General features: G+C 39.6%; 1 protein-coding gene across 7 annotated transcripts in view; it reads right to left on the minus strand.

Annotated features, from left to right (window-relative positions):
* The window catches only part of Rapgef2 (Rap guanine nucleotide exchange factor 2), a 222,095-nt gene that overhangs the window by 62,541 nt on the left and 136,796 nt on the right, over positions 1–22,758 (minus strand). The gene's annotated exons all lie outside the window — the stretch shown is intronic.

Here is a 22,758-nt window from a genome sequence, read left to right on the forward strand (position 1 = left end):
AATCTGGATTAAACAAATACTAAAGTCCACTTACTTACTCAGTTTATTAATGTGCTCAAATATTTACTCAACACCAGGTCTGCTAGCCAGAGCAAAAAGGAAAGCAGACTCCATGCTTTCATGAATCTAACAACTAATACATAGAGACAAATAACTAAAGGAGAAAACTGTCACTTAGTAAGAGCAGCCTTCAGCAATGATGAAAAGTAACTGTTGTGACAGACAATGACTTCATAGCCATGGGGACTAGCTTCCCTAAAGTGAGACAGTGAATAATTTTTGTCTTTTAAATCGCAAGTATTTTCTAATGGAGAAGTTCTAATCACACCACCTTCATTAAACATGTATATGCTCGTATATAAACACAAACCATGTATGTAACATAAGTTTTCACATATTTACACACAGCATTTACTACTATAAAATATAATTGGTATAAAGCTTAGTCTTGCAAATCATTAAGCCAAGGAAATATAATGGCTTGTTTATGAAGATTTTTGTGCTAGTTATTCTTCTTAGAAGTATCATCTCAGTGGGGCATAGCACATGCCTTCAACCTCAGGACTTAAGAGGCAGGTGCACCATAAGACGATTCCACTGTGAAGCTGTGTCTATCATAAGCTACAGCTGACAGCCATAATACCCAAGTAATTTTATGAACTGAAACCTCTTTGCCATCTCTCCTATTTCACACATAAATACAAATTCTATGTATGTCCCCACACATGCTCACCTTAACCTTAAGAGACAATTTTTAAACAGAACCTCACAACCACTTCTTAAGTTGCCAACAAGAAAAATACTGCATACCATTATTAATCTAACATGTCAGATTTTTCTTTTGCTTCAGTGAATAAAAATGTTCATTTTAGGATTTCTTTCAAAGGATGGTAAGTCATTTAATGTCACATTTGTTTCTGGGGGCTTGTTGTGTGAGCCCTGGCATACTAGATAATTCTGCAGCTCTGGTTGTCCGGAAGGTACCAGGAACTAACTGACTAAACATTTATGTCTATTGCTCAGTGTCCAAGGCCAGTATGAATACATTCTTTAAAACTGCAAAAAGTATAATACATTTTTCTTTGTCTTTCATCTTTCTTTTTTCCTTCCTTGAGACTGGCAAGCCCTAGACACATGTGAAATAAACAGTCAAACACAATGCTACAACATATTCCTTCAAACACCGGAGCTTCTGCCAGTACTCCACCATAGCTGAAGACTTTCTGCAATAATCTATAAAAGTTTACTTACATAACTAGCTGAATGATTATATTAGGAACATTCCTTGTAAACTAACACCACGTTTAATTTTTATTTCACTGCTTAGCTGGGTTTGCCTTCCTCAATTCGGGTACTCTCTGAACGTCTGTTCCCTGTATATGTGTGTATTAATTTGTCACCCTGGATATACATCAAGGAAACAGAAAAGTGTTTATCCAGGTATACTCTTACAATGGGCTAATTGTAATCTGTGGTGTCATTAGTGTACACACACACACACACACACACACACACACACACAAGCAAAAGAACTCAAAACCTTGAAACCACTAAGTATAAACCGTTGGCTTCTATAGCGCGGACTAAAATGAACACAAGTGTGTGCACTGCACTGGGGATGCTGAAGACTTGGTGCAAAATCTGTACTCAGTCACATCATTCCGTTGACCATCTTCTACTGGCTTTCTTTTACTCTTAAAAAAAACAGTGCACATTCCTAACAGCCTCTCACTGCTTTCTCATTTCCCATCAGTCTCTGCCCTGGGTAACAGATCTGTTGCTGCCCTTTCGACCAGCATTCACGTGTGGCACCATGAGAATACAACTGAATGATTTTTTTTACAGCACAAGAACAGTGTAGTTATCTTCCTTTAAGAAATGAAGTAATATAGTTAAGCAACAAATTTAGGTTCCCAGAAAGCCAGGACAGAAGAGTTAATGAAACTTCTTGAACTTGGCAATTTTTCAACTTCCTGACTTTTGGGTTGCGACAGAGAGCCTGGCAGATGGGTCACAACTCTACTCAGAACTTCAACACTCATTCTTTCACTTAACTGCTCAACCCACGTTTACTTTCTGTCATCCAGCAATGAGCCCACCATGGCTCGCGGACTAGTGAAGTCAGTGATCAGGACTGGCAGAATCCCTGCTGCCTAAACTAGAGCTTGAGGGTGGATAGATTAAGAAGAAAAAGAACAATAAACAGAGTAACTTGAGGTGCTAGGAAGCACAACCAAATCTGGGTGTGTCACTGAAATGAAGGCTGGGGATGGGGGGTATAGATGAGAGAATTGGGAAGGCAGCTCTGAGAAAATGGCATTGGAGGCGAACAATGAAGTGAACACAAAGGAGTCTGGGAAGCCAGGAAAACTGCAGAAATTAAAGCTGCAGGTGAGTAGGGCAAGAGGGGGCTGGCCAGGGAAGAGGATACACATTTAAGAATGGTGATAGCTCACAGTTTGCAGTCTAGAAGGTGGAAGGTAACAAGGGCTGGAATGTGGCAGTGGGGACTAATGCCACTAAAGCCAGAGAGAGAGACATGGTAATATCCAGCTATGATTTATAACGCCATCCTGAAAAGGGCTGCGGTAGAAGTGAGAAACAAGTCCGAGTAAGTGCTGATACCATGCAGACTGCAAGACACGTAAGCCTCTCAACAAACCAGGCAACATTCTGTAGAGGGCCTCAGTATTCCACTGTTTTAACTCTTTCAAAAATTAAAATTCAAAGCACTGTAAAGGGATCAAATATAAATCAAGGGTTGCCACTAAATCTTAAAATTCAGTACTGTCATATAAACAGATATCCAAGTTTCTGGAGCACAAGTGGTTGGCCCAGTTGGAATTCTCAATTACTACGGAGTAATATGTTATCAAATATAGATACTTATTTTGATCAGCACCTAACATCATCAGCGTCTGGCACTAAGAACCCAGAGACTACAATGTCAAACTGTAGAAGACATGGTCAGCTCCAGGTGGGCTGGAAAATCACATTGATGCTTAGTAGCTCATCTTACTCATCCGTGTGGACCAGACAAGAGACTGACCCTATGCATCCAAGCAGAGAGCTGTGAGACTACAGACAGGGCTGCCATGAAGGACCCCAGTGACATGGGACACTAGGCAAATGCAAGTTGTATAAAAACACAAGGCCAGGCCCAGTAGGGTTTAAGGGTTCGCTCACCAAAATCTCTTCATTTCAGTTTATGTAACAGTTATTCCAAAGTAAACCACTTATATATGGCATTGCTAACACTAGAGTTCAGGCTAAACTTTTATACAATAGAAAAAAATTAAATAGCACTCAAATTTCTACACTGTATATAACATCACCTTTTAAAACAATATTCCTTTAAAAATGCTAAAAAAAAAAAAAAAAGGAGCAGTAACTTGCAAATCATTAATGATGTTGTGAATATAAAAATTAACAGTGTTGCAGTTTTATTTTTGTTATATACGCACATTCCTATGGCTAAACACTGTAGGGTTCCGGACACTTCACTTATGAAAACAGTAGGTAACTTGATAATATAACTCCTCAGTGTCCCCAACCAACGCCAAGCAGGTAAGCAACAAATTCCTGAGTTTGAATCTCGCCATCACCACTGCCACGTATTCAGTTAGTCAGATACTGAAACTTCCAATACAGTTTGCTATCTGAATAGAAATCCACACTTAAATTCTCCCTAAGTAGAATATCTGAATTCTAAAATGTCCTAAGCATTTTATACATAGAAAATGTTTGCTCCTAAGGTAGGAAAGCTTATTTCCACTTTTCAGAGTATCTAGAACTTGCAACAGAATCCCGATGGCCACCAGTACTACCCTCTGCTGCTGTTAGTATTGCAAATGTGCAATGTCAGTTGCTGATATTGCTGCCGGCTTCTGCCTCTAGCCTTCATTCCTATTTAAGCTTAGCCACAAAGGGGAAGTGAAAATATGCTTCCTATAAAACAAGTGCATGTGAATCTAAATTTATCAATGTTTACCTATACTTCAATCTTTATATTTCTATGAACCTCTCAGACTTCCATAAATATTTATGGCTATTTTTTTTTTTTCACTCTAGACCAGTGGTTCTCAACTTTCCTAATGTTGCAACCCTTTAATACAGGTTCCTTGTGTTGTGGGGACCCCTAACCATAAAATTATTTGGTTGCTACTTCATAACTGTAATTTTGAGGCTGTTATAAATCATAATGTAAACATCTGTTATGCAGAATATCTGATAGGTGACCCCAAAGGGGTATGACCCACAGGCTGAGAACTGCTGTAGACATTTATGTTTAGTGAGATTAACAGTTAAGGAGCTCACTATCATAAGGCTGATATCCCAGGAGGGTATTTAATTATAAATATGCAGTAAAACCATGATCAGCAAAAATAAAAACAAAGACAAAAAAAACCAACAACAAACAAAAAACAAATCAAAAGTTGTACGTTTGGCAGAGAATTCAAAAATTCAAGTAGAAACTACTTGGGACTGAACGATCAGTATAGCAGCATCAGCTGAAAGCTCAGCGTAAGGAGTCAGTAATATAGTGACCACACACTGACCTCTAGGCAGAAGAAACAACTAGCAGGTTTTCTAAGATTTCACCTGTTCTGTGAAACAGACAAGGGCCAAGGAGAAGAGAATAGAGTGGGTGACACTGTAACAGGCACCCACCAACTGCTTTTGCTAAAAAGTTCCGCACCGCACCACACTCTACCCCACTAGGGAACTCTAAGTAGAATGCAAACCTAGCACCTCTGCTCTCACTGTGCCCCATGGTTTACCCCATGACTTAACTCTGTCACTGACATCGACCGACATAGACGGCCTCACCTCATCGGTTGGAACTGCCAAGCCAGGATTCCACTCTGAAGCTATGGTTACTTCATCATCATCATCATCATCATCATCAATGGTAATAATGATTACGATCAAGATGACTGTGACATGAGGAAGACAGTATTTTGATGGTGTAAGAAATAGATTCTTTGGGGTAGAAAGATTGTTAAGAGCAAGGGATCATGGAGTCTACTATGAATTGTGTCTCACCAACCAAACTGCCTTAACATTAGTGGGACAAAAATGCCACGCCCGTGTGGACAGGGAAAGCCCGGAAAGCCTCATGGCTACCCAAAGAACTACAGGCAACTAAGGAACACTGAGTGGGAGAAATAGCCTTCCCCCAGGAAGAGCACACTTATTGGATATCCAGCACCCAATGGTCAGCCTTGAAAACAAACATGCTTAAGTAACATTGTACAGACTGAGAAGGTTATATATTTTGTGTGTCTGTGTGTGTTGTGTGTGTGTGCGCACACACGCGCGCATATACACATGTACAACAATTAATGAGAAAAAAAAAAAAGAGGCCATGAGTTTGAAAGAGAGCAAGGAGTACTATATGGGAGGGTTTCAACGGAGGAAGGAAACAGGGCAAAATGGTGTAATTACATTATAATCTCAAAAGTGAAAGAAAAAAATTTCAGAAATTAAGTAATATTGCCAGGAGATAAAGAAGCTCAAGCTGTTCTTCCTTTTGAGCTACAGCATTAATTAAAAGTTCTATGTGTACATACACATGCTAGCAAAATTTAAAAGCCACAGTATATTAAACAAGGTTCACTTATATTTTTAAGTAAAGTCTGGTTTAAACACCTAAGCTTCTGCTCTTACAACTTCTACAGAAGTTGGGACATGTATAGTATCCCCCTAGTATAGAAATATGATCAAAGTTTGTGAGGTATAAATGGGGCTAGATAGATCACTATGCCTTAGCAAATAACCCTTGCTCTTCAGTGCTTTCACTGTTTCCAACAGGATCAACGAGCCTCCCAAGACAGAATTCTTCCTTATGTATCCCGCTACAGAGAAGAGTCCAGAAACACTGAAACACACACCAAGTCAATCAGATATACGCTTAACCAAACAAGGTCTGGCCTAGTGCTTGTCCTGTGGAGGACTGAAGAGGAAAGTGGAGAAGCCACAGGGATGAAAAGCAGTCTCTAGGGAACGTAAGAGTTAATTAAGGAGGGGCATGCTTAATTACAAGGGGGACAATCAGCTTATACTATTGAAAGAGGGAGAAGGCAATACATTATATGACTTCCAGGAATTTGTGTATTTCACTGCAAACAGTTCAAATCTGTGAGAAATTTTGAAATGAATGAAGTCAAATTTTGAAATGAAATGAACGGCGACATATAAGTGGGGAAAGAAGGGCAGGCAACTATTGGAATAAATGCCTCCAGATTCTCCCGTGACAGCATCACTTATCCCCGTGAAATTAAACAGACAAGCAGCAACTTCTCATTAGGACATGACTCCTCTCCCGGTGACCGGTCACCAGGGCTGTAAACTTTCATTTACTCATTTACTTATGGGATACTCAATTTCTCAACTCAAGGATTCCTTGGGGGCTGTGAAAGGAAACTGATGTAAGTTTCTTCCTCCAGGACAGTGCTGCAGTGGTGTGTTGGGAGTGCAGTCAATGGGTGGGGTTAGTAGAGCACTGGGCTACTGGGCTAGAAAGACACAGGTGCCATTCAGGTTGGCAGGTGTTGGGACAAGCTCTGGAGGAACAACTGATATTCTGGGGAAACGGAAAGAAGAATCCAGAAGAGAGGCTGAGCGGGGTGGATTTTAGGGTGCCTGGGTGGCTTTGCTGATACGGAAACTTTAACCTGAAGTTGGTGACTAAAACGCAGGCAGTTTGACCATGACAGCCTGAAGCTGGACATGTTACACACAGCACATGAGGATTTGGGCAACTGTACAGTTTCTCGGTATTGTTTTTTTTTTCCCCCCTGCATGTAAATTTGGGGAGGGGGTGGAGGATGAAGTCATGGCTCAAGCATCTGGCAAGGCCCTGCACTCCACTGTGAAGAAGCATCATTAAAAAGCTGAATCTGAGTCACTTAATATCAGGCTTCGGCTAAATTCTTAAATGGTTACATAACAACACTAAATTTTAAGAACAAGAAAGGTTTTCTTTTTTAAAAATATGATGGCTGCAGTACTTCCTTTCTGTTTTTCATATTATGAGATTGCTATGACAGATCCTTCCATATATTAAAAACGAAATCACATACCTAAAATGTCTTCACTTTTTCTCTTAAAGAATGAAAACTCGTTCCTTAGGTTGATGCCCATTATTAATCAGATTTCCCGAGTAACGTCTTTCTTTCATATTAAGTAACTCACTTGTTTCTCTATAATAGTGATTTATACTAGTAGTGTATGGTAAAATGTGATAAGTTTCATTATATAATGAAAATATCACTGAATTTACGTATCATCAAATAATTATTAAAAAAAAACCACTAGAACATTATTTAACTCCCAAGTCGTCCCACCATGCAGACAACCAACACATCTGAATGAACAGCAGAAGTTTTCACTGGAGCCCTGACAATCTGACACGTGGCAGGTGCAACCTTTAAATTTGTGAAAATGAATAAGGAACATTTACTTAAAATTAATTCATTTCTTAGATTTCTATTTGAATTATTTCCTAAAACTAGGTGTAGTAAAATTAGGGAACGATTTCTATGTTTATGGTAAACCAGGAACATCCTCATAGGTTCTTGTTCTATCAGAACAAGTGTCACACACACACACACACACACACACACACACACACACACACACACACACGCAAAAGCCAAAAGAGCCTCCTCTCAGAAATGGAATGGGATGAGAGAAATCAGATAGAAGATATCATCATAACTTCACACAAACATTGTGTTTAGAACAAGAAAACAAATAACCATGGACTCTCTCTTATATGCTCGGCAGTAAATTATCTTTCCCAAACGAAAGGCTTTTCTTTTTTTCCTTTTTAAGTGAAAATGCAATATGCACAACTGAGAAGTATGCAACTCCCACATCCTGGCCTTTACATTTTTTTTCTTCTCCAAAGAAAACAGCACTTATGAGCTCCATAATAACTATTTTAAATCCCCCGAATCACATCATAATAGCAAAGCACTGTATAGCATAATACAAAATGGCACGTTTAAATATGACCTTAAATTCCATGCTTCTGTAATCTATATTAAGTTGAGAACAAATAAAAGCATGCTACTTAGATCATTTATCTAAGGAAAGGTAAACTAGAAAGATCGATCGGCCTTAGGAAGAAATAGAATACATACCATGATATAGTCTCTTTCATTAGAAAAGGCAAGAAGAAGGGATTTAAATTAAGACCTGGAGTATAAAAGCTGAAAGCATAGAATTTGTATCCACATAATGAACTGATGTCTCCTCTAAAGACGTCAGATTGCTGCTCAGCTAAACTATCTAAAAATACCTCCTTGCAAACACACACGGAACGACTACAAAGACAGGTCTTACTAAGCAGCTCTACTTGCACAAAATCACTTAATAAGTGAGGAAAATGGTGAAGCGCTCAGGTAAAAATTAACGCAATTTTTTTCACATCAACTGTGACTCTTTTATGATCTATTTTGCAACCAATTCCAATTTGCAGAAAGCAGTTAATGAAGGATCTTAAAAATGAATTGTAGTTGATTTAAGATAGTCAACAGAGAATCCTATCCTATACTCAGACCAAAAAAAAAAGTGAGTCTCTTTGCCAGGTGTGATGGCCCAGGCCTGTATTTCTGGCACTTGAGAGCATGAGGCAGAAGGACTGCCAGCAGTTCAATGTCAGCTTCTTTTATACCAAAGCTCAAGGCCACATAGGGCTACATCAAGAGATCCTGTCTGAAAATGAAACAAACAAACAGAAAATAAAAGGACAAGCAATCAAACAAACATGTTTCTGGATTAAAATTCAAGAAACAGAAGCATTTATAGTTGGCGAATTCATGGATGTCACCCATCCCCGTGGCACGTGTGTATGAACTAACAGCACTTCACAGACCATGAGAGACATTTACAAACATTTAACCAATCTCTCAGTGTCACAGTTACAAGGAAGAGATGAGCTTGCTGTTCACATACGAAGCCAGTAGAGGATAATAACTAAGGTAGAAATCTAGAACCACATGATAAGTTTGCAAGAAAAGTCTGAGAACATGAACTTCTGAAAACAAACTTTAAAATATTTTCCTGTTAAAGCAAGCTACCGTCTATAAAACACAAAGTATCCCACTTTTCCCTAAATACTTTTTAGGGATCATCATACATGAAGCACTTAGTAGAGTGACAACCATAATAATTTTCAAAACACCTATAAGGTAGCAAGTATAATCATTATCTCCATTTTGTAAAGAAAACAAAACTTCAAGAGGCTTGCCGGAACCGGTGCGTATCTAGTCAACAACAGAACTTGCCTAACCATTATATAATTAGTCAATACCAGAACAGAGAATCCAACAAAGTTTTGAGGTCCCCCACTGTTCAGAGGAAATAGTGCCAGTGATTGAACCCAGGGTCTTACCTAGGCTGGGCAAGTGCTGCATTAATTAGCTACATTCCCATCTCCGTATGTGCATGCATCTGTGCGCGCGTGTGTGTGTACATATATATACACACATACAGAGCATTTTATTATTTTACACATACACACACATACACACACACACACACACACACCTTGCCCCAGCACACACACCAAAACCAGCCAACAGCAACGACAACATATCCCCCAAACCACTGCTGGATTAGTTCCTTCGCTGAGTGGGATGGTCCATCTGAGCGTTTTGCTTTGAACGTCCCCAATGGCGTGCTTGCAAATGGCATGAATTTAACACTTAACAAGGCGTGCTGAACTCTGATGCTTCACTATGAAGCCTGTCTGCCCTCAGGGGCAGGGAGCACATCAAATACACTCATTAGCTTTACTATAAATCTCCTGAAGGCGTGTTGTCCTTTATTTCTGTGACAAAAATCTCTGAGAAACAACTTATGGCAGCCTGGATTCATTTGGGTTCACGGTTTCAGAGATTTCATCCCACGGCCACTTGGCTCCACTGCTGCTGAACACTGTGGGGCAGAGCTGCACGGCCGCCTGGCAGCAGGAGGAAGTAAGAGATAGCTTTCAAGGGTATGCCCCCAGTGACCCATTTCCTCTAATCCAGCCCCACCTCCTAATTGTCCATTCAGCCATGGATTGGCTCATGGAGGGATTAATCGTCCATTGCCGGCATAGGAGCTCCAATGCCAATCACCTAACAACTGTTACCATCCGGGGATAAAGACTTCCAAGAATGAGCCTCTGGAAAGTACTTTATTTCCAATCATAACAGAAGGCAACATCTTTTTTTTTTTTTTAATGGAGCTTAGATGACACTTGAAGTAGGAAAGAATAGTAAGAACAGATGTACATACAAAGGCAGCACTTGATACAGTCCTTGAAGGAGGTGCTCTAATGCTGCCTAGTACAAAGCCCTACCTACCACCAACACGCGTTCTTCAGGGAGGGCAGGCTGGCACCAGAGACATCGTCACTGACATCGCTGGATATTTTGGGTCACTTTGCTATAGCCAGGTGAAAATACATTATAATATAGTTTGCTGTTGTTGTTAAAAGTGCCCAGAGAAAAGGTCCTATGGTTGACAGGCATTAAAGAAATGTTACAATTGTAACCAAGATGGATAAAATTATTTATTTAATTATATTTTACACAGCTAGGACATACGACTAGGCTAGGCAGGCTCAGCAAACCTGCCTCTAGATAACTAAAATTAATGGATGACTTAACTAACTGGAAACAAATTAAGATAGCAATTGCATCATCCAAACTGTAAGCAAGAGCAGAATTCTCTAAAGCCACGCCTAAGAGGCATAGTAACATAGAAGCCATGGAGAACCACAGGGGTGTGCAAGGCCAGTTAACTCCATGGACTTTCTAAATGGTTAAACTAACGAGAGAAAGCTCTCATGTAAAGAGTTTGAAACATTTTCAGAACAACACATCATACCAAGGGGAAGGTAATAGCTCCTATAGCACACGCGTGAAAATTGCTTTGGAACCAATACTAAAGAAAACCAGTTCTGAAATAGAGGAATGACCATGCTGGGAAATTCTCTGTTAAAAACAATAATCCACAGGCACATAGAAAGCACAAAAAGCTGTCCATGCTGTGATCGCTGCCTACAGGAAAAGTCAGAGGCACTTCATATGGTTTCTCATGCCAGGAGCATGCGTCTACCTGCATGCATGTCTGAGGCTATAGGTCTCCTAGGTGGGTGACAAGATGGCCCGTGGTTTCAGCATGTATCAGGTGTGCAATTTGGGGAGATTATTTAACTGCTCTACGTATAATGGAGCCACAGGAAGTTACATTGTTGTACAGACTGAGATGACAAAAAGTTAAAAAAAAAAAAAAAAAAAAGACAGTGACAGCATGACTGTTAGTTTCTTGTTTCTTGGTTGAATACTGAATTAGTTAAGTAGAGGTTTTTTTTTGTGAAATACACACCCAATAAGGGCCAAATGAACCCAAGACACTTACCTCACCTACGCAAGAAAAGTGCTTCTATGCAACATACTGTCTCTAACTGCTAACTGTTGGTTTGATGCCTTGCCTCTCTGACTGTCTCGTGTCTAGAAGTCTTAACTCCATGACCTCTGTACAGCAGAGGATAAATGATACCTTGGGGCTGTAGGAACTGTTCTTATTATGGGCTACATATTATTCCTCAATCTTCACACAACTCTATGGTCTCTACTTTCACAAAGATTTCCTGCCACAGGGTCACAGAGCAGGTGGTCAGACAAGCCAGTTACATTACGCTAATACTACATTAGCCCAAGTTCTGCCTCCAGAACACACTGTAGGTCTTATTAATCCTTTCTCTGCACATAACGTTATTCCCACATGACAGAACTGGTCAGATTACAGCTACTGTTGACACAGGTATATATTTTACAGGGACTGAATCCTGAGCCTGCACATCTTAGACAAAAACAGGAATGCTGAGGTGTAAACATTATTTCTGAGAGAGGGTCTCTCTAGGTAGCATCCCAGAAACTTTTACACTACAGTATTTAAACCAATGTGAGAGCAGGGTACGTTCAACTCCATGTCATCCTGGGCTTCTGTATGTGCTGTGCTGGGTTGCTCTCTTTTGTAAGGCAGTGCCACCCGGTGTTGGTCCAGACTAATCTGAAACTCCCTAGTCTCTCCTGGTACAGCGTCTCAGGTGCTGGTATCATGGGCGTGTGCAACAATGTCTGGTTCCTCAAGCCCTCACTGTTCTGAAACACTTGGCACATTGTCCAAAACTTCAAACTTTACCTGCCAGAGTACCTTATTCTGAGTGTCCAATCTGTGACCCCAATGGTCCCCTGCATGTTCCCCAACTGTCCCAACACAAAACACTAAGGAAAATGTCTACTTATAAATAGCCAAGGCAAAAAATAAAAAAAATAAATAAATAAATAAAAATAAAAATGCTGGCACTAAATTTTGACAAGTTGAATCTGTACCAAGGAGGCTGGAAAGGCTAATAGACAACTCTGTCTACAGCTGCCCGTTTGTCATTATTATTGCATAGGAATGTCATTTAACTAAACCTACAGTTATATTAACAGTGGCTAATATTACATTTAAGGGACTCTAAAATTTTGTTTTATTTTAGTATCTCTGAAATTAGGATCCATCTTATAAGTAATGAAAAGAAAGGACTGCTGGGTCATAAAGGAAGGAGGAAAATGGTATCTTAGATAACAGCTCCCCACCCAAACCCACCCAACCTCCCACAAGATATTTTCATTAAAATACATATAGTCAAAAAGTGAAGGACAATAATGCTAAGAAATGTTTGATCCTTTCACCTGCTCACATAATATAGTTAGTGTCCAGGTCAATAGAGATGGCCTGAGTCTACTAGTCACCCTAAAACCCACTCATGAACATCGTCACAGCAGTGGAACCTTGGGTACAACACTGCAGCTGATTTCTTCTACCTCTCTAAATCCCCTGTGTGATTTCTTTCTTCACATCTTTTTCATGTGCTGCCCTCCCTCGTCTTCCTGTGTATACTCACTTATACACACCATCCCTATGTCCTCCTTTGTGCTTCCCGCCACATGACACCCAGCACTCAGGGATAACTGACTGCACCAGATGTGAAAAGTCTGAAGCTACTTTTAACTTCTTTTCTAGTAGTCTGAAGTAAACCTACAATGCCAAAAAAAAAAAAAAAAAAAAAAAAAAAAGAATTGTTTCATTACTAATATTCATTTCTCACAATGCAAATAATCCAAAATTCAAACTCCTCACAATGGTCATAAAAATGTAATTTCTCTCCATTTTTCATAATCTCAATGTTGCTGTGCAAGACAAACGGTGTCCCTGCATGAAAACATATTGCTTTAAACTACATGGAAATTTTATTATCAGTAGATTTTCTTCTTTGAGGATTGCCCACACATTTAAAGTACTCAACAACAATTAACTTTTCATTTCATCAGCATAAGGTCTCACTATGTAGCCCAGACTGCCTGTGGGCTTGTGGTCCTCGCATATTGGCATTCCAAAGGGCTGGAATTACCTTATGTACAAGCACACCTAATTTACATGTGTGTCCCCCACCCCCAACCACAGCCCTACTCCCATCCTTTCCCCTAAGACTGGTACTCACTGTGTAGACCAAGCTGGCTGGCCTTGAACTCAGAGATATCCACATGCCTCTGCATCCCAGGAGCTGAGATTAAAGGTCTGCAGCACTATGCCTAGCTACATGTCAACTTTTAAAATGTCCGTTAACAATGAAAACGTTTTTATTGAGTAAGAGCCATGATCTGATCTATTTCTCCTGTTGGGGGGAAATCTACATGGCATTTAAATTAAGCATATTCCTTTTCCTAGAGCAGAACAAAGTTCACTATCATCACTGTTCACATTCACGCTTTACTGTTCGATGAAGAGCTACGTTACATTAGGTCCTAACATATATTAGGTCACTACTTCTTTCAAAGTGGGGAGGAAATAAGAAGAATAACAGAAGGGAAAGGAATCGGGAGTGTGCCCAGCAGCGCATTGAGGGGGTGGGCGTTATTGGTCACAATTGCTTATACTTAGCTGGGACATTTGTACTTCACCTCTCTTCCTTCTGATATTGTACTGTTTGCTTCCTATACCTTAAAATTTTGCCCAGGATTCAAGAAAACCACAAAGGTATAAATGTAGTAAGAACCATTAAAATCAGGCTGTATTTTTTCCTATAATAAGGGCAGACCTTTTGAGACAGGGTCTCACCATATAACGGGATGGCTTGGAACTCACAGAAATCTTCACACCTCTGCTTCCACAGTGCTAGGGTTAAAAGCATACACCACCATGCCTGGCTTTTGACACTAAATCAAAGTCTTAATTAAGTTTCTCATTCAGTTTAAGCCATATAAATAATGTTATATAATACTCGGGCTAACTTTCAAATTATTAAAAGATATAATACAAGCTTTAAATATATTTAATAATTGACTATAAATATATTAAATTACTAGCCCTTATATACATCCTTTATACATATTTTTTGTGGAAAGGTCTAAAACAAAAACCATGATTAGGTTTTATACTATAGTACACTATGAAAACATTTTCACATAAAAAAGGATCTATATACCAGTATGCTCTTGTTAAGATTTATAATAATAATTTATAATGGTGATGCTGGAGCACACCTTTAGTCCCAGCACTCAGGAGGCAGAGGCAAGCAGATCTCTGACTTTGGGCCAGCCTTGTCTACAGAGTGATTTCCAGGACAGCCCCAAACCCAAAATATATACATATACATACATATACATATATACATAATTTGTACACATATATATTTATGCTATATATGTTTATATGTGTTATAACTGCTGTCATATGTATGTAGGTGTCCAGAGAGGTCAGAAAAGATGTTTAGGATCCCCTGGTGCTAAAGTTACAGGAAGTCCCAGGCTTCCTGATGTGGATTCCCGGAACCAAACTCAGGTCCTCTGGAAGAGTAGCAGGTGCTCCTAACTGCTGAGCTTCCTCTCCAGCTCCTACACTAATGCTGTAGCCATGGCTTTTATCTAGATAGTGGGACTGGTATTCTTTCCATACTTGTCTTTATCTGTTTTCTATATTTTCTTCAACGCACAGATACTAAATGTGTCTTTTTCTTTTCACATGTGTGTGTTTGTCTGCATCAGGTGGGAAGGCTGGTGTCAGGTAGGAATCCTCAACTGCTCTTCCACCTTATTCTCTGAGGCAGGGTTGCATTCAAAGCCAGAGCTTGCTGAGAGATTTCTGTGTCTACACTTTCTGAAGCTAGGATTAGAGAGGGCACCTAAACAGCCTCTGAGGCACTTAAGTAGGTTTCTGGAGATATAAACCCTGGCCTTCTTAATTGTGCAGCAAGAGCTTTAAGCACTGAGCAATATCACCCAGCCCTATTTTTTAAATTAGAAATTATGGACAGGGATACCAATGGATAGGCTCACTGAGCTAAATGCTGCCTAAGAATAACAACGCAACTCCAACACAAGTAAGCCAGCTTAGCTATTCCAGCTTTATCTCTTGCAAATAAGAACGGCTTGGTGGGCCAGTGTGATGGTTCCATGGGTAACGGCACGTGCCATCAAGCCTGATGACCTGAGTTGGATCTCTGGACCCCACATGGTAAAGGAGAGAACTGACCCCTGTATCTTGTCCTCTGATTTCCCTATATATGGTTCATAAGCACACATAAATAAGTAAACGTAAAGCAATAAAAATATTAATTGGTTTTGGCAAGTGTGACTTATAAAGTAGTATAATTTTATATTTCCAAAAATGCTGCTAACTTCAACATGAAGCCTCATACATTTGTTTTTTAGATAATATTAGAAGAATCAAAGGTGTCCTTAAAGGAAAAGCATAAAGTCATTAGACATATAAAAACCGTCATTTCGTCCTTCACGTTCTTACTAACCGGAAACATGGGTATGACCTGTGCTCATTTCTCTGCTTCTGCTAACCCGGTCTCCAAAGCCACCAGCCCCAAGCTCTACAGCCAGAGACCCCGACTTTAAGAATCTTCCTTTTCACTGTTACCAAAGGCACAGAACTCTCACCCTACAACACCCACAAAACCTGTATGCCACAACATTCACACTAACTTCAGTGTAGATGAATAGCTGAGAAAAACCAAAAAGAACACTTTCATGTGTGGCAGATATTGAAATCAAAGGTTTAAAATGACTGGTTCACTTTTCTTTCTGGGGCAGAGGTAACCATAAGGCAACTCCGCAGGCCCCACCCCCGCCACGTTACATTGCCTTCCTTTACTATGAAAAGCATGATGCCGTGTCTGGCATTTTCATAACACTCAGTGAAATGTTAGCCTACTGAAAATGATCCATAATACGGTGCCACTGTAATGTGTATTTTTAAGACTTCATAAAAACAGAAAATAAAGACAGTTATCCGAAGAGTTAGTGTGTTTCCCATCCCCTACAAATTACAGTTACTAAATATAAGTGATTACTTCTATACAATCTTAGCAAACTTTTAGCTTTTACTAAATATCAAAATTATTGAGATTATGAGTTACTTATATTTACAAAAACACGTATCTCCTAGTATATGAAATATGAACATATGTATAGACATATAGTGGGTTATGCTTCATTCTATCATAAAGCCAAGTCTATATAAACAATAATGCATCTATGTTTCTCCACAAAAGAATATAATCTTATTAATAAAATTTTCACCTTATCACTTTCTTAATCAATAAAACAAAGGACTGACTTATGCCCCCCCATGTTTTTGTAGTCAGTTTCTCTAATGAACAGGAGTATCTGGTGCATTCATCTGGCATGAAGTCATCTGAAACATGCACAGAGTGTTTGTGTAACTACTGAAGAGTGAAAAAAGAACAGAGAGGAACACAGTATACACTGTAGGCTCAAGTAAGACTATATATCATCTACCTAATCTACATATCCTCTCCCCTCTGCCTGTCTGTCTGTCTGTCTCTCTCTCTGTGTGTCTCTTTCTCTCTGTCTCTGACACACACACACACATGCGCACATACACACAAAAGAAAGAAAGAAAATGACATGACTGCATGTAAGTCTTATGATTTGAAGTTCATTTTAATTCACAGAAATGGCACAGTGTGAAATAGTCCAGTTCTTGTTTTACTGCCAACAAGAAACTCTGTGGGCAAAGGCTATGAGCTCATAGGAATGCCCTGTCTGGTGCAGAAAGCCACTTTTGTGAGTACTCTGTTATATCGCACATTTATGTGCATTAGAATGGCAAATGTACATTCATATTAGCCTCAATTTGCACATTAACTTAATAGTCTATATTCTGAGAACCAGGCACTATTCTTTTTAACCTCTCTGTACAACACTCAAGCCACTATTAAGCGCTGCTATTGTAGTACTGAAAATATAAATAATCACAAACATGTGTCATGTTTCCACAAATAAAGACCATTTCTTAATGAAGAAATGAGTCAGGAATGGTAGTGCAAGCCTTTAATGCCAACAGGAAGGAGGCCAAGACAGGTGCATCTCTCTGAGTTCAAGGCCAGCCTGATATACATAATGGGTCCCAGGACAGCCAGGGCTACGTAAAGAGACTTTTGTCTAAAAAAATAAAATAAAATAAACAAACACCAAACAAACAAAAGGACAGGACCAAACAAAGATCTTAGAACTAGGACTGTAGAACCTTAAAGACACATTTACAACAGTTCACTTAAATTACACGTATATAGAATTCTTTGTATGCATGTACACGGCATATCTACAGAGTATATAACTTATTTTATTTTTAAATCACTTTTTGCGTTCATAACCAAACCAAAATCCAAATGAAATCTGCAGGCAATGACTACTGATCTGAACAGGAAAGCTGTAAAAGCACAAAGACGGCTACAGACAACAGCAGCAAGCTGTTCTCTTTTCAAGCAAGCTGGAGACCAAGCATGGCCTCATCCATGCTAAGCACAGTTATTCTACTGAGCTAGACCCTCAGAAGAATCTTAACAGTTTACCTGAATAAAACAGTCAAGACTGTAGTCTAAAACAACATGGAAGACTATATTTAACAAATAAATATACCTCTAGTACCAAACGTCCAGAGCATTTAATTTGGAGCAAATTATGTATCGGTACTTCAAAGACCTAAGTAAGATGAGACACTGAAATGATCAATGAAATGTTTAAGTGTAATAGTTAAACAGTTAAATCATGGAGGGGGAAAAAATACTTGAGTTTCTAATAATGTACTTCAAGCATTCTCTATTTCACTAATCAATTGATGTTATTCTGAGGTACTTTCAAATGGATCATTGCTGAACAATATTTAAAAGCAAGGCTATGAGGCATGCTGCTTCCATTGGCTAATGGCAGAGCTTTTACCGTATGTGCACTACAATGAAAAAGACCTTTTTCAGAACTGCACACACGTACGCAGCCCATGTAATGCCTTGGCAAGTTTCTAAATATATTTCTTCCCTTCTAACAGGGCTAAAAAGATCTAATTTGTTGCCAGGGTTTCTTGGCCCGAATCCAAGGCAAGATGACCTTGTCCTTGAACAATACAATAGGATCTCACTTCCTCTGGGCCTCTCTGCGAGCAAGCACTGAGGAAAACCTTCCCAAGAGATAAGTTTATTTCATCTCAAGAAACAGATCTGTCATAATAGAGAAAATAGGAATCAGATAAGAGGAGAAGGGGTTTTAACCTCTGAGAAAGAGTCTTAACTAACTGTCTATAATTAGTGCTAGAGCTGTTTTCCATTGTGAAGGGCAATGAATCAATCAAATGATGTTAAAAGAGACAACCCTAACCTACGCAAACAGATAAGGTCAAACGGATGCCCTGGGAGCTTGTTCTTATTTTATCAATTAAGTTTTCTTAAACCTGGTCTGGTTAATATATATCACACTTGTGCTAGGCCACAGGCAAACAGACCTAGCACTGCTCTCTAACACAGGCCAGGCCAACAGTGATGAGTCTGCTGTCCTTGCATTCTTCTGTACCCTCACTCTGTACAGCCCCTGCTTTGGGGCCCACGTGGTTCTCCGCCAGCCTTGAAAAGCCTTCTTTATTCTGCATTAAGAGCAGATATATGGGGCCAGAAGGCTGAAGAAGATCCTCCAACATTATAGAGAGTTTTGGGTGACTATTCAGGTATCAAACTGTCTCTGTCATCTTTTCATTTGGAAAGCAACTAACCTGCCCTCCCGGCATACTCAAGTAATCAAGTCTCTGAGGGAGTTGAAGACCAGGTAGCTTAGTTTTACAATGAAGCTTAGTTGTTTAGGGGTGAAGATGTTTTTAGGTCTAGATAGGTGTTCTAAGTTGATAATGACAATATATGATGGAGACTGATTTACATTCAGAAATTTAGATGCACCAGGATAGGAAAGACGTCTTCTTCAAGGCTGTCAAATACAAATAGCCAAAACATTAAGAGTGTAACATCTGTATAATTCCTGATTGTGTCATGGTTCTTGCTATAGGTAATATACTGTATATATGTTTAATAATATAAATGTATATGTAAAAACATTTAAAAAGAAAGAAAACAGAAAAAAAAAAAAAAAAAAGAGCTGACAAACAGTTTTAAATTCCAACCATACTCATAACATGGTACACAGAGGGGGAAGATCTCATTCAAGGTGGGGTTTTTCATGTCTCCATAAGGCCAAGCCTGTTTCGAAGGACCAATTAGAAGAAATAACAAGATTAAATGTTACGTACTTTTGCTCCTGAATCCTTACTACCCAGACAGAGTACCAACAAAGTTGGAGATGGAATGAGCCAGGTCAAGCAAAGTGCAGTGAATGCAAACTGAGAAACTAGAAAGAAGAGGAGCCAACTGTTCAAAATCAGACCAGCTTGCCTGAAACTTAAAAAGCAGAGAAGAAAATCATCCATACAAGTAAACAAACAACAAACAAAAAAAAAAACAAAAAAAAAAACTTTTTAGAGGGCCTTAGGAATTTAGACAATGTAAGCTAAGTGGTCTTTTATCTTTTTGGCCAAGAAACGTATAAAATGTGAATGTAATTCAAATATTTGGTAGGATAAGGATTGAGGATCTCCACCCCACCCCCAATAAAGGAAGAGGAAAAGGAGAAACCTAACTATGAGATGAGGTTTGGGTGGTAAAGTGTTTGCCTAGAATGCATGAAGCTCCAGGACCTCTCTCCAGTAGAACATAGACTAGCTGTGGTGGTACATGCCTATAAATCCAGCACACAGGACGATCAGAAGTTCAAAATTGTCTTCTGTCAGGCTGAGAAATAGGAGACCCTGATTCAAAGTAAGAAGAAAGGAAAGAAGAGGGGAAGGGGGGAGGGGAGGGGAGGGGAGGGGAGGGGAGGGAAGGGAAGGGAAGGGAAGGGAAGGGAAGGGAAGGGAAGGGAAGGGAAGGGAAGGGAAGGGAAGGGAAGGGAAGGGAAGGGAAGGGAAGGGAAGGGAAGGGAAGGGAAGGGAAGGGAAATGACAAAATGTATCTATGTATCTAATGGTTTATCTAAGTCACAGCTAGCATAGATGGAGGGAGGTGGTTACGTGGTAAAGCTAGTGGCAAATACAAGGCTCTCTTTGCCACTAACAAGAGGTAAGAAGGCTTTCACTGGGGCCAGGTGACTATGATAAGTTAATCCGAAGTTACAGAGGAACAGCTAAGGAAAACTAAGACATGAACTATATTGTTTCAAGTGTTAAGCAGCAAAGTGAGGAGAGGTGGCTCCTACTTCCTGCTCAGGTACTCAGGATCCTGAGGCAGGAGGATCACTTCAGTGTTAGCTGGGCCACACAGCAAGGTCCACGCAACCTCCAAATGAAAATAAATATTTATTTTTCTGTTTCCCACCTGCGGCTTAAACCAATGGTGGTCAACTGTGTTAAAAAGCTGGGGGCTGGGAGCGGGAAGAAGGACACAGACGTCCAGGAGGAAGAAATGGGGCTAAATAACATCCTTTCCAGGCCATCCCACTCCAGCTTCAAGATTAATTTATCTTGCAATCTTGAGTACGCCAAGTAATATACCGATGTTTTAAATACTTTGCATCACAATATCATTACTTTTATAATAATGATCATAATGTCATATGTGCCAAGAATAAAAGAGCAGGGGGAAGGCCAGCACTTTTAAAGTTTTGTGGTCCATCACCAATACTGCTGCCAAGTTATAATATAGTTTACAGTATATATAGTCCTGTGTAAATTACAGGATATCTGGCCTAATGAGTGACGTGCTCTTAGGTGCTGGTAAACTTAGACCTAGGTTTAACACCAGATAACAGCCTGGGCTGCAAATGATAGCCAAGGTACACTGTTGGGTACTGTGTTCTGTTTTATTTTCTTTTTCGAGACAAGATTTCTCTGTGTAGCCCTGGCTGTCCTGGACTCACTTCGTAGACCAGGTTGGCCTCCAATTCACAGTGATCCACCTGCCTCTGCCTCCTGAGTGCTGGGATTAAAGGGGTGCACCATCATACCAACCTCAGTTTCTTTATTTCTAAAGGCAAGCCCTACATCTCTCTTCAGAGCTTTGTTGTAGGAATTTAGTAAGACATTGTAAAATGTGGTGCCTGGTGTATAGCAAATGCTCAATAGTGACAGCTCGGGCAGTCATTCCTTCCACCTAGGCAGGCACGCCACTCTGTATACCACCTTGCCCTAGTAGCTAATCATAACTTGAAGTATTATCTCAGGTAAAAAAACAAAATCAATTATTTTCTGTAAACTTTTAAAAAAGGAAAACAGGTTATGAGTTTGACAGTTCCAAGTCCATTATGTTAAAGTGGCCAATCTGAAGGATTTACACAGTTTCAGAGTTGCCTCAAATTGTAGGTTTTTTTTTTTTTTTTTTTTTTTTTTTTTAAAGCTGATGTATTGAGTAAAGAAGACATTTACTATGCAGCCAAGCTGGCCTTGACCTTGCAACCCTCTAGGCTCAGCATCCCAGCACTGCCACAGGTGTGCACCACCAACCTGGCCTGAGGAAAGACTTTTAATGCTATCCCACATTTTCTCTAATTTCCAGATGCCATGAAAGCTTTTCCTACACAACAATGATTTGCGACTAGTGTCAACCATGTTGTTTGTTTGGTTTTTTTGTTTTGTTTTTGAAATGCAGCTTTATAACACATCTCTGAAATGTAAACACTGTTTTATTTTCAAGCTCTCACAAAGTATCTATATTTAAAAAATGGCAGCATTCCTCCAATGGCCAACTAAAAAGCACCATATAAATTTAAAGCAGTCTTGTGCTGATGGATTTCTGTAATTATCTTCTTATTGTCAATGGGCCCCAAAGAAAGGGGATGGGGATGAGAAAATACACAAAATTCAAATGTTTTGAAAGCTCAAAAGGTTAAATAAGATCTCGCTAATCCAAAATGCCAATTAAATGAGAACACTAAGAGTATTTACTATGCATCTGCTTTGTGGCAAGCAACAGAGATGTCCACTTCGTGAGGCAGAAAACACAATATAAAATCTGTACGATGTGAAAGATCCTTACAAAACATGATAACTGAATCCCTCAAACAAGTTTTCGTTGTCTTAGCACCATACTTCCTTCCACAATCCCAGGCACGGAGGAGCCATTTAAAAAGCCACAAACTGTGTATTTAGTAAAAGTGACCATAGAGAAGCAACACCTGAGGTATTTTTTAATTTTAGTGGAAGTGACTCAACTAAAGTCAGCTAAAATAAAGCGCCTTCTTATCCATCCTGGTCATCACTGTGGACGGAACCACCACTGCTTGAGGACCAGAGTTGTTCCTCTTATCCAGCTCCTCGTGCAGCGTTCTGAATCCTGACAACATGTCCATCAGAATGAACTAAACC

Source organism: Acomys russatus, chromosome 15 (genome assembly GCF_903995435.1).
Source record: "Acomys russatus chromosome 15, mAcoRus1.1, whole genome shotgun sequence".
Taxonomy (NCBI): Eukaryota; Metazoa; Chordata; class Mammalia; order Rodentia; family Muridae; genus Acomys; species Acomys russatus.